The following is a 12,846-nucleotide window of genomic DNA, read 5'->3' on the forward strand; positions in this document are numbered from 1 at the left end:
CCTCCATCCACAAGGCTTGTTACACTGTCAAAGAAGCATATTAGTTTGGTTTCATATTTGTTCTTGACAAATCCACGTTGAATATTACGTAACGCTTTATCTTCTTCTAGGTGCTCTAAACTAGATTGTTTGATTATTTGCTCCACTATCTTTCCTGGTACCAAAGTTAAACTGGCTGGTCAATAATTCCCTAGGTTATCCTTATTCCCCTTTTTTATAAATAGGTACTATGTGTGCCCTTTTCCAGTCTTCTGGTATCACTCTCATCCTCCACAAGTTCTCACAGATAATTGCTAATGGCTAAGAGATGTCTTCAGCCAGTTCCTCAAGTATTCTATTTCATCAGGCCTTGCTGACTTGAAGACATCTCACTTGTATATGTAATTCTTAACTTGCTCTTTCCCCATCTTAGCCTCAGATCCTATCCCATTTGCACTGATGTTCACTATATTAGTTGTCTGATAGCTGTTAACCTTTTTAGAGAAAACTGAAACAAAAAGGCATTTAACACTTTGGCCATTGGTTCAATTTCTTTTGCTATCTTTCTCTCCTCAGTGAGCAACAAGCCTACTCTGTCCTTAGTCTTCCTATTGCTTCTAATGTATTCGTGAGATGTTTTCTGGTTATCCCTTATGTCCCTAGCTAGTTTAATCTTGTTGGCCTTTCTAATGTTATCCTTGTTTTTTTTTTATATATCCGCCCTTCGTAATTTGACCTAGTTTCCACTTTTTGTAGGACTCTTTTTTGGGGTTTCATTGTAGATCTCCTGAATAAGCCAGGATGGTCTTTTCCCATACTTCCTACTTTTCCTATGCATTCTGAAAGTTTGTTTTTGTGTCCTTAATGTCTCTTTTAAAAAACGGCCAAATCTACTGAACTTTTTTTTTCCTTTAGGTAAGATCCTTGTGGGAGCAAGTCTATCACGTCTCTGAGTTTGCTAATGTCTGCCTTCTTGAAGTCCATTGTCTTTAATCTGTTGTTTTCCCACCTACCATTTCTTAGAATCATGAATTCTTATCATTTCATGACCTTTCATGCATGCTGCCTTCCACCTTTAAATTCTCAACCGTTCCTTCCTATTTGTGAAAATCAAATCTAGAACTATTAGAATCAAATCTAGAACAATCAAATCTAAAAATCATTTAAGAATAGACTAGCCTATAATTTTATTTATGTATTAAGTAATATTGTTATATTTTCCCAAACTCTTTCTTAATTTATTAGTTCTTCCCCTCCTCTTCACATAAAACCAGTTTTCTATAGTTAAAAATAATTTTATATGGTTACAAAATAGCTTCAAGTATTCATTTTGATCCTACAAATTAATCCACTGGAACAAATTGCCTTTTTGTCAGTTCAATGAAATAAAATTTCTAACCAATTTCAAGCAACATATTTTGAGTGTCTTATCTGATAAAAAGCAAGAACAATGGTTCTCAACGAGGGGTCCAGGGCTCCCTGGTGGGCTGCGAGCAGGTTTCAAGGGGGCCACCAAGCAGCACCAGTGTTAGACTCTCTGGGCCCCAGGGCAGAAAATCGAAGCCCCACCACATGGGGCTGAAGCCCAGGGCCCTGAGCCCTGCCACCCAGGGCTGAAGCAAAAGCCTGAACAATGTAGCTTCGTGGGGGGTGGGGGGGCATGTGGCATGGGGCCCCATGCATTGCCCTGCTTACGTCCTCCTAATGTCAGCCCTGGCTTTTATGTGCAGAAAACCAGTTATTGTGGCACAGGTGGGCTGTGGAGTTTCTGAGGCCTGTTGGGGGGCCTCAGAAAGAAAAAGGTTGAGAACCCCTGAGCTAGATCACTCCATAGATTGGAGCAGCTTGTGGTTACTAGGAGTTCATAACAGAGGAGGTTTTTTTTTTAAATAATAAGCAATTTTAGTTTTGTCTAAGGAGTTTCTTCTTTTACTCATTTAGACTATGTTATGACGGGTTCTGTAATTTATTGGCAGTTGTCAATTATTGACATTTCTATTGTGCCTTTAATCCAAAAAAAACCCTAATCCATTTCACAAACTTTACAGAACAACACAGACATCACTTTAGCCATCAAAAAAAAATGAGAGTAACCATACTACAGAATTTCTGGAAACAAAGTAACCACTAATCTTATCTGATTGCATCTAGAATAATTAAATACCAGTAGTGATTCCTGCTTAATTTTTGTTGTTGTTCTCTCATCTTCCCAAGTCATGCCACTCTTTGTTTTATTCCACTGTTGCTTCTGGTGTCTAATGGAAATTGCGAGTGACTATTGTTACCTATCTGTACAGTGCCTAGCACAATGGGCTCATTATCCTTTTTTGGGGATTCCTAGCTGCTACCATAATAGGTATATTCAGGAAATATTTTAGAAAGGCAGAATGATTTTGTAATTAAGTTTTGCTAGGATATATGTGGCTAGAACATTTCAGTTCTAAGATATCTGACAGTTTGTTTCTTTTTTTTTTCTACCATCTTTAACACCCACAGCTTCTGAAGATGATAATTTCTATAATTTTAATGGGCACAAACTGAGGAGCCCATAACTTTTCAATTGAAATACAACAGCTACCATAGCAAAAAGAGTACATTAGCTCCAAGCTAGGCTACTGGTTCAATACAGAATATCAAGATTGTACCAGGTAAGTAATGCTCATTACCCAGTAATATTGGGGTTATTTTCTTTCTGTCCTATTCTTTGACAAGTTGGGCTTCCCAAACCATGTGGGTATCCCATGGAGGTGTATCAAACATATCATATTGAGAAAGCTTCATAATGATTAGTTGTTTTGGTAGGAGGTTTTTAATTACTTAAGTCTAATGTACAAACTAAAAAATATGGACTGCAAATAAGTCAGAGGGTTTGAACTTTCCAACTGTTAAAATCTCATTGGGACATCTAAATTTTAAGTTATAGGGTAGAAGCTAATATCAGTTTTAAAATCTTTGTACCTCACTTTACCCTCTTTTGAGTCTTCTGAATTCAAGCCCACACCAATTTTGAAACACATTTAAATCCTTCAAAATACACAAGTAATTACACACAAAGTGCCGTGAAACTGCAGAACATTATGAGATCAACGTTTCTTTAGCACGGGAAAGATCAGATGGTCAGAGAAGAAACACTGCTGGAATATCAAGTAGTGCAACAAAGAAAAAAGGGATTTTTAGCAGTTCAGATCCAACTACATGTTTACTCCATTAAATAACACAAATTTCCATAACTGATTAAGAGAAAATAATAATAATCTTTATAATAATAATCTCTCAGAAAGATAGACACCATAGTTACTAAATGTTTATTAGAAATAATACACCCTACCCTGAAACTGCCTCATGAAAATGGTAACCAGCATCAGTTACTGCTCTCATTTGAAAGAAAAAAACTTTAATTGAAAAGAACCCGATAGAGGCAATTCAGCAGACACCTTTCTGTGTACAATCAGTCATTGAAAGAATAGGCGCTCAAAAACCAAGTCTCTGGCCTTGTTTACACTGGCAAGTTTCTGTGCAGTAAAGCAGCTTTCTGTGGTGTAACTCCCGAGGTGTACACACTGCCAAGCCACTTAGTGTGCAGAAGCTGCGCAGTTGTAGCGCTGTAAAAAAACCACCCCAGCAAGGGGTGTAGAGCTTTCTGCACTGGGGCTACCGCACTGTGGTGCCAGTGTAGACACCGTGGTTGATTACAGTGCTGCGATTGGTCTCCAGAAGGTGTCCCACAATGCGAACTCTACTGCCCTGCCCTCAGGTGACGAACCGTCATCCCCACCCCGTAAATTCCTTTGGAATTTTGAAAGTCCCCTTCCTGTTTGCTCGGTGATGCGTGCAGTGGTCGCAGTGCATCTTTCCAGGTAGCCAGGCCTGCTCCACGCACTAGGCAATCCTCCGCTTGGAGCAATGTCGAGCTGCTGGACCTCATCAGCATTTGGGGAGAGGAGGCAGTGCAGTCACAGCTGCACTCCAGGCATAGGAATTACGCGATACCTATGGACAGATTTCACGATGCATGACAGAAAAAGGCCATGACCGGGACACCCTTCAGTGCAGGGTCAAAGTGAAGGAGCTGCGGAACACCTTCCAAAGGCGCTGGAGGCAAACTGCCGCTCCAGTGCTGCACCCATGAGCTGCTGGTTCTACAAAGAGCTGGACGTGATACTTGGTGGCAACCCCACCTCGAGTGCGAAGGCGACTGTGGATACTTCAGTGGCTAATGTGCCAGTCAAGAGTGGACCGAGCCAGGAGGAGGAAGTGGGTATTCCCCCACGAAAGCTTATGCTCCAATACATCTGTTAGTCTTAAAGGTGCCACAGGACTCTCTAGTGCTTTTTACAGATCCAGACTAACATGGCTACCCCTCTGATACTAGTCCCATGAATGTGGCTTTTCTCATCTGAAAGTTCTGCAGCTGCTGCTCGTCATCCCAGACGTGCATGACAATGTGATCCCACCACTCAGTGCTTGTTTCTTGAGCCCAAAAGCGGCATTCCACGGTGGTCAGCACCTCCGTGAATGCCACAAGCAATCTCATGTGATAGCTGCTATGCATGGCGAGATCAATGTCGCACTCCTCTTGCCTTTGTAGTTTAAGAAATAACTCCACTGCCACTCGTGATGTGTTGGTCAGAGTGAGCAGCATTCTGGTCTACAGTGCAGGATCCATTCCTGCAGACCGAAGAGTCAGAGCGCACAGTACACAAACCATTGAAACATGACGCCAAATGCGGACAGAAGCACAGGCATTGCTGGGATGCAAAGCAATGCATCATGGGGCATTGGGACAGGACCAAGGATGACTCACGGCCCCCTCTGCCTTCCCACAACTCTTAGCGGCAGAAAAGGAAGAGATGCTCTGTGGGACAGCTGCCCAGAGTGTACCGCTCTGAATACCACTGCAAGTGCCGCAAGTGTGAACACACTCTTGCGCAGGCAGCTGACAGTGTGAACACACAACAGCGGTTTCCCTTCAGCGCTCTCTGAGCGGCGCTGTAACTCCTGGTGCTGTAGCTCTGCCAGTGTAGACATACCCTTTGTAAGAACTTAGTAACCACCCCTTTAAAATGCTAATGTTACTCTATCAGCTCTCATTGCTTTCTGCTACTTCAACAGGGTAAGACTACATGACTGAATCTATAGTGCTCTCATCTATTCCTTGAGCAAAATGCAATAGTAGAGCACAAGAAAGATTTAAGTAGGACTCTACTTGAATCTAATCCTAAATTTTCCATCAATCAGATTAATGTCATTGTCTATGGCAGTGGGACAGAAGCAGCAACTACGGTGCTTTCACTTCTGAAGAGCAAGGTCAATATCTGGGTTTATTTTTTGTTGTTGTTTCCCATCAAAATCAATTGTTACCCTTAATTTCAGATGGCATGCAGAGCAAGTACAATATAGCATGTATATCACATATTCAAACAGAGGAAGGTATATCCCAAATGCAGAGCTTTGAAATGAAGCTGCCATATACTGAAGTAGGTTTGATTCCACACTATTATTCCTTTAAGGAACAGTAATTAAGGCCTGCTTTGGGGTTCTTTCCAGGACCACTGAACCTTGGTTACTTCCCACAATCCCCCCAGACAAATAATCTACAAAGGCCTCGTCTACATGGTCTACAGGCCTTGTCTACCAGTACAGCTTTCTTCTGTAGATAAGATTTCACTCCTGTCCCCACCCTCCCTTGCTCAAAAATAAGCTAGATTTTGCACCATGATCATATTAACATGATTTAATACTGCTACTTCATGTGTGTGCTTGTTTTTTGTCTCTTCAAAACGAGTATTGTTCCGTTATTGTAAGCCACAGCAGACTGGCTACCTAAAGTATGGCCAATTAGCTGAGCCACCAAACACAACCAGAAATCAAGTACTTTTTGACAAACCAGCTTTGTGCATCCTGACTGGAGCCCTTCACTTTATACACAGTAAAGAAAGTGGACAGTTAATGCAAAATCGATACACACTGTGAATGCTTTACCCAACTTTATCCCATCTCTTCCATGGTAAATACCAGCCTTTATTTCCCAAGTCACTTGTAATCCCATTAAGTTACATGAAGACATCTTATCTATTGTATTCTCCGAATATCCCTTGGATTTTAATTGAAATAGAAGATTTCATACTGAGTCAAGTATAAAGCAAAAAGGTCCTTGTGAGCGTCGCCAGTAACTAGGGAAAAATTCCCTTGTTCGAGGGGTACACTTCAGGTAATTACAGTAATTCCATTTCTAGCTGCCTTCTTTATTACACAGTGATATAAGGAGGCTTGCTTATTTGTTTGACCACCTGCAGCACAACTGTTAAAGAAGTTGATTCTTCTAATAGATTTATTCCTTTAACGGTGGTTTAATTAAGATACTTTTATTGTGTTAGTATAATTTATAGCCAAAAGCAACGTTTTATGGTGCACTCCCACTATTGCCTCCATACTAAATAGTCTGTCAGCATTTCCATTACAGCCCTAGTGTTTCAATGGGATATAATATGAGCGTAAAAGTTTGCTTCAGACACACAACGGCTCGGCCCAAAAGCAATTTTATAATCAATTTAGTTTATATCAGTCTGACCTTTTCAGAGTACTAGAAGGTCAAAAATAGATTGTTTTGTGGCTGCAAAAAGTGTTATTTCCCCACCTCTTATTTAAGCTGTTGCAATGTATTTTTTTTTTCTTGAAAACGTGAAGGTCAGGGAGCTTAACAGGACCTAAAAACATTCTTTATACTTGCAATGTATAATGTGGTCCAGGCCAGCCATAGATTAAGGATGGTAAGGATTTATGGATGTGTTGAAAACTTTGTGGTTTGAACAAATAATTTCTCTAAAATCAAAACCAGACAGTGAGAAAAGCAGACATAAAACCCAAGCATTTGAATGCCATTCCAATGCCTAATCCATAACTTATTGACGCTAAAGGATTTATGCCATTTTAGTATTTATAAAATTAGAATGAAATTAGGCCTTACATCTTTGATAGACATGAATCGGTGGTTCTCCAAGCAATGAGTAAGCATTTAAACTTGTTGACTAAACATTATTCAATAACTGATTCACCTGGGGATAGTGTGTTAGCATGGAGACAAGGGATGAACAGAATTTGTTATTAGCGGCATGTCTGAATATTTTCCCCCATACTAAGAGAAACTGTTGGCTGCAGCAATTTACGTGAATACTCTGTTGATATAGAAATCATGACTTATTTATGGCTAGATAAGAAAAGCTCAGCATTCTCCTGCTCCGTCTTAAACAATGGAAATGCATTTATGATAAAAAGAATTGCTTGTGCAAACTGAAATAGGAACAAAGCTATGACCTCATCCTGGTGGCCATGGCAACTCCAGACATCCTGGAAAAGTGTCTTAAAATAAACATTAAATTCAAGCAAAAGCTGAGTGAGATTGAAGTCTGGGTAATGAATACAGGCCATTCCATCCGTATGTGGAAGCATCACTGTATGGGACCTTCTGTGGCAAGGGGGACACAGTGCCTGTGATGAAAGTTTATGGAAACGTCAGTGTAGGCCCCCATAAAGTAATGATGGGACATTAATGACTTTCCTTCCATCCCACTTCTTATCTTTATTATTGTTCTTTAAACATTGGCATTGGTTATCTATACCCTGACTTTAGTTTGTTGACAGATTATTTCAACAGTTCAAGCATAGTGGCTAACAACTATTTGTTTTTAAAATGTGTGACAGGAATTACTTTCCATCTTTATTTTCTGTTGTTCAGTACTACACAGGCTGTGCAGGAAAGACACAAGTTTATTCTGTAGTTTGCCATTAAGGTGCTTTCACCCAAAGATCTTTAAGAGGTTTGCCAACACAAGGCTAGTTCCCTAAACACTTTAGCCACCACAACTGGTAATTCGGTGTGACAGATGGGTAAACTGAGGCATAGAGAATGGTAGTGACTCGCCCAAGGAGAGAATAGCAAGTTTAGGACGGAGGCAAGAATAACTCAATCATCAGCTTTTCCCAATAAACTTAGAATCCTTCTTAGTGACTTATTTTGTATGAAAAATAATGCTGAGTATTTTACCAACCACATCACTCATTTCTTATGTATCCACTGAAGCTCTTAAAAATCAGGTTGTGGTTTTTGTGGCATCTGGGCTGCAGTCAAGACTTCCTGCAATTTCATACAGATTGTATCTCCAGTTCATCCATTCTGTTCAAGTAATAAATTAATTAAATTGATGTGGAACAGTTCTCTGCTACCAGGATTCTCTTCAGCCAATCTTTCAGTTTCCTTTTTGAGCTGCTATAGTTGGTGATTATTTTCAGTATCTATTCCCAACACACTAAGCCAAAGCTAATGAGGTATCCACTACAAACTATCACCTACACTGCTGGCGAAGAATAAGAGAGAAAACTATTACTAAAGATGTTTTATGTCTCAGTCTGTGGGTCATCATATAGATTTCATATATATAACTTGTAACAGATGCCAAAACAAAAAAAAAATCTTAACCATTTGTTAATTTGGTTTTCCAATATTAATGCCAACTACTTACTACAGAGACTGTTTATTTAGCTGCATTTAGCTGTTGCTTTACGCATTTAATGCATGTGCAGATTGAAGATATTAATTTAATCAGTATGAAATACCCCCACAGAAACAGAGGTTTTAACAAGCACAGTAGGCTGATTTTGGTTTTTTTCACGTAAGAAAGTTTGTCTTAATCTTGTGAGATTCAGAAATAACTTCACACTCCATTAAATGACAAATATAGAAAGCAAGAAGTCAAGTTTACAGGATCATTTGCAGCGATGCCACCATGAGGAAAAGAACTATGAGAATCAAGTTTTTTGCACATGGTTGTAGCCACGTTGGTCTCCGGATATGAGAGAGACAAGATAGGTGAGGTATTATCTTTATTGGACCAACAGCTGTTGGTGGAAGGTGGTGTATCTCATCAAATGCTCCAAAAACAAGTATGTGGATGAAGCCAGAAAATCACTATATTCTCAAAGGAAATTACATAGAAAAATGATGAGATAAAAACACCATACCACCCAAGAGCAAACAATTTTTGGAAGGGGATCACTCTATATCTGATCTTTCAGTACCCATCCTCAAAGGAAACCTGCACAACACATTCAAAAGGCAAGCCTGAGTGAGAACTTAGTTATAATGCTGCTAGACACTAAAACCATGGACACTGGTTTCATGGATCATTCCATGGAACATTACAACAATTTATCCCTACTATCCCTTAATGGCCCACTTCAAACTACTTTTGCATAACAATTTAACCCTTATTGCCCACTCCATTTCAAGTAGCCTCCTATAACAGTTACCCCTTATGCTTAATAGTCAGTCCCAACTTTTATTTAGTTCAGACACTCTGATTTCCTTCTCCAGACCTGAAGAAGAACTCTGTGTCGCTCAAAAACTTGTACTTTCCACCAACAGAAGTTGGTGCAATAAAAGACATTACCTCACCTACCTTATCTCTCTCATGAGAACTTAGGGCATTTCTCTGATGTTAGTTGGGTGACTTGAAGGATCAGCAAGCACAGAAGTATTGAAGCATTTTTTTATTCACGTGGCTCATAGAAGGATTTAATTCAGTTGGTCTTCACAACTGAAATAAGTGACCTTGTTAATTTACATGTCAACACTGTCATGGAGAAGGAGAAAACATTTTGACACATACATTTGGCTACATTTTTCAAAAAACATCTGATTAAGTGGTGGTGAAGAGGTGGAAATATTTGAGTTTAGGTACTTGCATTTGGAGGAGCTTTATTTTTAACATGGACTGGAGACTAAATGTAACACTGCTCTACAGCCAAACTGCTTCTGAAATAAATGTAGTCAAACTTTACTAATTCTGGGTCACTGAGAATGAAAATGATGCTTAAAATTGTTGATCGGCTCTAGTTTTCAAGATATGCTATTGGATCAGTATATACGACCCTTGACTTGGGAATGGCGGAGGATAAGTGAGTTATAAAGGGAAGGGATCTCAATTTAAACCAGAAATGACTAAAATACATCTTTGACTGCGTTTGGACAGTACTTGCTTTTTAGGCAAAACAATGAATGATGCAATCTGAAGCTGGTATTGCGTCATACATGATATGAGTTGTATCGTGTTATTCCTAGAAGTCATGGATGATGCAATCATAACGGAGCTTACAACACTCTGCTGAACAAATTGCCCTATATCAGCTCTAGAAATCATACAGTGTCGTGCTCTCTTATTTGTCAGTGTTTGATTTTGCAAAGGGACACATTTCTGTTTAGCCAAAGTGAGCAGAGATGCCTCGTACTTGTGTGAACAGTGCAGATAACTTCTGCTATGTTTGTGGTGAAGTGACTTTTGCATCACAAAAGCGCAGTATAACCACTATGGTTAAGAAAGCCTATCACCTTTATTTTGGCTGCAAAATAGGAGATCAGGACCAGAGGTGGGCCCCACACATATGCTGCAACACTTGTGCAACAAATCTTCACCAGTGGTTGAACAGAAAAAGGAAATCTATGCCTTTTGCAGTGCCAATGATTTGGAGAGAGCCAACAGATCATACTAGCAATTGTTACTTCTGCATGGTGCCTCCAGTTGGGAAAGGTGTGTCAAAGAAGAAAAAGTGGACTGTGCATTATCCAAACAGTCCATCAGCTATACGCCCAGTACCCCACGGAGAAGGACTGCCGGTTCCTGATGCACCAGAATCATTCTCACTTGAGTCAGACTTGGAAGAGGAAGAGGATGAAACTTCTGGTCCTGAACCATCAGTGTCACAGGACCCACATTTTCTCCCATCCTCCTCCTCTGAACCACACCTCATAACACAAGGTGAAATGAATGACCTTGTCAGGGATTTGGAACTACCCAAGAGTAAGGCAGAGCTGTTGGGCTCCAGACTACAGCAGTGGAATCTCCTGGCAGGTGATGTTAGGGTTTCCATGTTCCGTGACCATCAAAAGGATCTATGATCAACATCAGTGGCAGCTTTGTGGCGATTTGAAGGTTGTTGCTCTCTTGCTTGGTCTGCAGACTGGATACACAAAGTCCTGCTGTTTTCTCTGTGAATGGGATAGTCGTGCAAGAGATTCCCACTACATTAAGAAAGATTGGCCATTGGAGCCTGGGAGGAAAAGTGTTCAGCATCCACCACTTGCTGAATCAAGGAAGATTTTGTTACCACCCTTACACATCAAGCTGGGTCTGATGAAGAACTTTGTCAAGGCCATTGACAAAACACAAGCAGCATTCAAGTACCTCGGTGGAAAATTTCCAAGGTTAAGTGAAGCTAAGATAAAGGAAGGTGTCTTTGTTGATCCTCAGATTCGTGAACTTCTTCGAGATGATGCATTTGACCATGCACTGCGTGGCAAGGAAAAGACGGCATGGAAAGCCTTGCAGTTAGTGGCAATAAATTTTCTTGGAAACAATAAGGCAGACAACTACAGGTTGTTGGTGGAAAACCTCCTCAAGGCATACAAAAGCCTTGGTTGCAACATGTCACTAAAGATACATTTTTTGCACTCTCATCTAGATTTTTTTTCCACCGAACTGCAGAGCAGTGAGCGACGAGCACGGCGAGCGATTTCACCAGGACATTGCAACAATGGAGAAACGCTATCAGGGCAAATGGAGCCCATCAATGCTTTCAGACTATTGCTGGACAGTGACAAGAGATGCTCCATTTAATGAATACAAGAGACAAGCCAAAAAGCGCTGAGTAGACACTGAATAGGATTAAACTATGTACAGAATAGTTTTTTGCCTTTTGTTTCCTAATAAATTTTATTTATATAACCCTTTTGCTGATTTTTAAAGTGTTACATAAACAGGACAGGTGAAATATTATCATGTAAAGCAACCATAAACACATGAAAAGACCTAGGTTTACAATTTAGGATTAAAACTCTACTATCTACACAATATACATAGACATAAAATGTAAAAACTTAAATATCTTAGAAACAGTAGCCAATCAGTTGTTTTAATTGTCATATTTGAATTCAGCACATCAAATACATAATAAATAGCACATTTTATCTCTGAAGCAGACGACTTCTCAAAAATTGTAGACCAGTGTAATTTGTTTAAATATTAACAGTTTTTTCCATGAATCTCACCTTGCAGAAATACATTTACTTTGTCCTATTTATAGACAGTTTTGCTACTTACTATTCTGAGGCTGTATATGCTCATTGATTTTTACTGCCAATAGGATATTTAAGTTTAGATATTTTAGTTAGAGTCACAGTTAAGCCAAGAAACAAGGGAAGTGTCAGATCACCTACTTTCCTAGAGATCATTACATGACTTGGTGTTGTGCTCACAAATCTAGAGCATGTCTCCTGACTTTTGTGAAGGTGTTTGCCTCCACACCTCATCTTTCTGTATTTATGAAGACCACAGGAAAAAGACAACATGCTGCCAGTGGCCTGGTTTCATTTGCAGTTCTCACCTGATAGTGTGATTTAGCCTCCCAGCACTGCAATTACCTTTAGCTTACACTTTCTTTGCTCCAGTGAGTCCTGAAACTCATCCCGATATTGCTTCATTTTTTCCTTCCATTTACTCTGGAGCGCTTGTCTTTATCCTCCATTTCCTTGTTATTGGGAGCTGTTTAGTTTTATCTAGTAAAGCCAAGAGTTCAGCCATGCCCTCTTTTTACAGTTCCTTAACCTATGGCACAGTCCTGATAGCTTACTATCTGTCCAGCCAGCACTATGTTTGTTCAGACCTGGCATGCTCGAACAACTGTTTAGGTTTCAGTCATTTAAGATGGATTACCTGACAAATGCACTTGTGGTTGTTGTTCAGATCTGTAGTAATCAAAGCTTTCATCTTTTTTTTCCTGTCTATTCTTTCTTAAGGCAGTGACTTTTTTAATCAC

The 12,846-nt window shown here is 39.8% G+C and overlaps 1 long non-coding RNA gene across 4 annotated transcripts in view; it reads right to left on the reverse strand.

The window, feature by feature from the left end:
* The window catches only part of LOC112059669 (uncharacterized), a 167,316-nt gene extending 154,701 nt beyond the window's left edge, over positions 1 to 12,615 (reverse strand). For all 4 annotated transcript variants that reach the window (XR_010599601.1, XR_010599603.1, XR_010599598.1 and 1 more), the window contains exon 1: positions 12,415 to 12,615. This is a non-coding gene — a long non-coding RNA (uncharacterized LOC112059669). The remainder of the gene's footprint in view (positions 1 to 12,414) is intronic.
* Positions 12,616 to 12,846: the final 231 nt, after the last annotated feature.

This window comes from Chrysemys picta, chromosome 1, assembly GCF_011386835.1.
Source record: "Chrysemys picta bellii isolate R12L10 chromosome 1, ASM1138683v2, whole genome shotgun sequence".
Lineage (NCBI taxonomy): Eukaryota > Metazoa > Chordata > Testudines > Emydidae > Chrysemys > Chrysemys picta.